Genomic DNA, 4,657 nt, shown 5'->3' with positions numbered 1-4,657 from the left:
CATTGTGGAATATAAGAAATAGTAGTAAGCAAAGCAATAGTGAAACTTTGAGTTGTCCAAAGGCTAGCATAAAAAGAGCCCCATTTGAATCAGAGGAAAATATAATTCAGAGCTAAGAATATTAAAAGAGCCAAAGGGATGTGTAATACTGATAAAAGGTACACACAGGGGGCCTGGCTGGCGCAGTTGGTGGAGCGTGAGACTCTTGATCTCAAGGTTGTGAGTTCAAGCCCCACGTTGGGTGTAGAGATTACTTAAAAATGAAATCTTAAAAACCATAGGTACACTCCACCAAGAACGTGTGACAGTCATAGACCTTAATGCATACAACAAATGAATTAAAGATATACAAAGCAAAGTGTGTTAGAAATACAAGGAGAGGGGCCTACCACGGGAGCGTGAGGGTCACCACGAATTCCGTTTGGAGGCATCTTTGAGCTCGCGGAGTAGACACCATGAGCAAAGCTCACCTCCCCAAGTTGAAAAAGTTTATGGACAAGAAATTATCATTGAAATTAAATGGTGGCAGACATGTCCAAGGAATATTGTGGGGGTTTGATCCGTTTATGAATCTTGGGATAGATGAATGTGTGGAGATGGCAACTAGTGGACAACAGAACAATATTGGAGTGGTGGTAATACGAGGACATAGTGTCATCATGTTAGAAGCCTTGGAGCGGGTATAAACAATGGGTGTGTTCATCAGAAGAAATCGACTGCTTCCACATGTCCCCTCCATAGTACCTGTTTTACTACTATATAAAAATCAGGTCGTGTGCATTTTCATATTGAACTTTTTTTGTTAAATAAACTTTTACAATAGTCAAAAATGCAAAAGAAAAAAAAAAGAAATACAAGGAGAATAAAAATTTACAAATAACCAGTCATAGGGGGAGAGTCCCCTCTCTTGCTCCCCCTTTCCTCCCTCCCTCCTTCTGTCCTTATCCCTTTGCTACCTTTTCCCCTACTTTCTTCTAAAAATATATATTTATTTTATTTTTTAAAGATTTTGTTTATTTATTTGTCAGAGAGAGAGCACAAGCAGGGGGAGCGGCAGGCAGAGGGAGAAGCAGGCTCCCTGAGCAGGGATCATGACCTGAGCCGAGGGCAGACGCTTAACCTACTGAGCCACCCAGGTGTCCCACCTACTAAGCACCTGTTAAAGCTCTCTTCTCTCTCGATGTCTACCAGTCTCCCCACCATTAAGATATCTTCTTTTCTCACCAGAAATGTAGTTGTAGCCTTCTAATTGAGCTCCCTGCTTTCATGTTTGCCCCTCGTCTAATAACTTTTACAGACGGGATTGTCTTTTTCACTTTTAATCTTTTCAATAATCCCTACTGTGCTTAGGATAAAGACACAAATCATCACCATAGCCTCTGAGGCCCTGCACAGCCTGGCCAATATCTATGTCATCAGCGTCATTTTTGAAAAAAGATTTATTTATTTGTTTATTTATTTATTTATTTGACACAGAGAGAGAGAGCACAAGCAGGGGGAGTGGCAGGCAGAGGAAGAGGGAGAAGCAGGCTCCCCGCTGAGCCAAGAGCGGGACATGGGGCTCATTCCCAGGACTCTGGGACCATGACCTGAGCCGGAGGTAGATGCTTAACTGACGATGCCCCTCATCAGCGTCATTTTATAAAATTCTCCACTTGCTGACTGAGTTACAGCTGTACCAGCTCTCTTTTGTCCCTCATATGCATTAAGCTTCCTCCTGCCATAGGGCCTTTGCACATGCCTTTCCCTCTGCTTGGAATGCCTTTTCTCCCTCCTCATCCAGTTAATTTCCATGCACTTTACAGATCTCTGGGGAGGTTTCACTTGCTCAGAGAAGCTTCCCTGACCTCTCATACCTCTGTGTGCCTCTCCTACAGAGCACTCATCACAGTTGTAGTTTTACCCGTATTTGAATTAATATTTGAATAATGTTTGTGTCTCTGACTAGACTGTAAGCTTCAGCGGCAGGCACCAAGGTTGTTTTGCTTGCTACTGTGCTCACAGTACCTAACATAATACCTGACACATAATAGGTGCTAATTATATATATTTTAGGGACGCCTGGGTGGCTCAGTCAGTTAAGCGGCTGCCTTTGGCTCAGGTCATGATCCCAGGGTCCTGGGATTGAGTCCCACATCAGACTCCTTGCTCAGTGGGGAGCCTGCTGCTCCTCCTGCTTGTGCTTTCCCTTTCCCTCTCTCTCTCTCTGACAAATAAATAAATAAAATCTTTAAAAAAAAAAAAAAAGAAAGGAAAAATCCCTAATTGGTAGCATTGGTAGCATTCTGTGGTCTAAATACATTAAAAAAAAAAAAGATTCTTAGTAGGCAAAATTGATAGGGCCTCAGGATGGGTTATGCATGAAAATAAGAGAGAGGGGGAACATGGCAAGGATGACTCCCTGGTTTCTGGCTTTTGCAAATGGATGGATGATGGTGCCAGTCACTGAGATAGGGAACACTGGAAGAGGACCAGATTATTGTTCTTGACTTTTAGGGGGAAGAGGAAGAGTTTGGTTTTGAATATGTTGAATTTGAAGTGCTTTTGAGACATCCAAGAGGAGACGTATAGTAAGCACTTGGATAAAAATGTTTGGAGCTCAGAGAAAAGCTGGAGATACAAATTTATGAGATATATGAACAGCTGGTAATTGAAGTCCCAGATTTGGATGAGATTTTATTTTTATTTTTAAAATTATTTTATTTATTTATTTATTTATTTATTTATTTATTCAAGCAGGGGGAGCGGCAGACAGAGAGGGAGAAGCAGGCTCCCCACTGAGCAGGGAGCCCGATATGGGGCTTGATCCCAGGACCCCAAGATTGTGACCTGAGCGCAAGGCAGACATTTAACCAACTGAGCCACCCAGGCGCCCTTTAATTATTTTTTAGGGAGGGGGCAGAGGGAGAAGGAGAGAGAGAGAATCTTAAGCAGGCTGTATACTCAGTGCAGAGCTGGATGCGGGGCTCGATCCCACAACCCTGAGATCATGACCTGAGCCAAAATCAAGAGTTGGATGCCCAACTGACCAAGCCACCCAGGCAAGGGTTTTTTTTGTTTTTTTTTTTAAAGATTTTATTTATTTATTCATGAGAGACAGAGAGAGAGAGAGAGAGAAGCAGAGGGAGAAGCAGGCTCCCAAGGAGCAGGGAGCCCGATGCGGGACTCGATCCCAGGACCCTGGGATCATGACCTGAGCCGAAGGCAGACGCTTAACTGTCTGAGCCACCCAGGCACCCTCACCCAGGTAAGGTTTTAAAGTTTCTAAATTTTAAGGTTTTTAAATTCAAAGATTTTAAATCTCACCCTGGATGAGATTTTAAAGTGAAAAGAGGGGCTAAACTGAGTTGAATCTTAGCATTTATGGTTGAAAAAAAGGAGGATAAGGAGGACCCAAAGAGGTATGAGAAAAGCGGGGAGAGTGATGTGTCAGATAAACCAAGGAAAGGGAATATCTCAAAAAAAGGGAATGGCAGTGTGGAGGTTCCTCAGAAAATTAAAAATAGAACTACCGTATGATCCAGCCAATTCCATTTCTGGTATTTACCCAAAGAAAAAGAAAAACACCAATTTGAAGAGATATATGCACTCCATGTTCATTGCGGCATTATTTTTTTAAAGATTTTGTTAAGTAATCTCTACACCCAACGTGGGGCTCAAATCCACAACCCCAAGATCAAGAGTCGCACGCTCCACTGACTGAGCCAGCCGGGTGCCCCCTTTGTGACATTATTTACAACATCCAAGATATGGAAACGACCTAAGTGTCCAATGATAGATGAAAGGATAAAGAAGATGTGAGATATATATATATATCTATATATCTCTCTCTCTCTATATATATATATATCTATATACACACACACACTGGGATAATACTCAGCCGTAAAAAAGAATGAGATCTTGCCATTTGTGACAGCACGGATGGACCTAGAGGGTATTAAGCTGACTGTAATAAGTCAGACAGAGAAAGACAAATACCATATGATTTCACTTCTATGTGGGTTCTAAAAAACAAAACAAACAAAACAAAACAGAAACAGACTCATAGATACAGGAAACAAACTGCTGGTTACCAGAGAGGGGAGGGGTTGGGGGATGGGCGAAATAGGGGAAGGGGATTAAGAGGTATAAACTTCCAGTTATAAAATAAATGAGTCATAGGGATGTAAAGTATAGCATAGAGAATATATTCAATAATATTAAAATAACTTTGCATAGAGCTACCCTACGACCCAGTAGGGTACTACTGGGTATTTACCCCAAAGATACAAATGTAGTGATCTGAAGGGGTATGTGCACCCCAATGTTTATAGCAGCAATGTCCACAATAGCCAAACTATGGAAAGAGCCAAGATGTCCATCGACAGATGAATGAATAAAGAAGATGTGGTATATATATACAATGGAATATTATACAGCCATCAGAAAAACAAAATCTTGCCATTTGCAATGACGTGGATGGAACTAGAGGGTATTATGCTAAGCAAAATAAGTCAGTCAGAGAAAGACAAGTATCACATGATCTCACTGATATGAGGATTTTGAGAAACAAGACAGAGGATCATAGGAGAAGGGAGGAAAAAATGAAACAGGATAAAACCAGAGAGGGAGACAAACCATAAGAGACTCTTAATCTCAGAAAACAAACTGAGGG

General features: G+C 41.6%; 1 pseudogene; it reads left to right on the top strand.

Annotated features, from left to right (window-relative positions):
- The first annotated feature begins 339 nt into the window (after positions 1–339).
- Positions 340–950, top strand: LOC115936574 (small nuclear ribonucleoprotein G pseudogene; annotated as a pseudogene).
- Positions 951–4,657: the final 3,707 nt, after the last annotated feature.

This window comes from Leptonychotes weddellii, chromosome X, assembly GCF_054177405.1.
Source record: "Leptonychotes weddellii isolate Sample4059 chromosome X, ASM5417740v2, whole genome shotgun sequence".
NCBI classification, from domain to species: Eukaryota; Metazoa; Chordata; class Mammalia; order Carnivora; family Phocidae; genus Leptonychotes; species Leptonychotes weddellii.
This window is presented reverse-complemented; position numbering and strand designations above follow the sequence as displayed.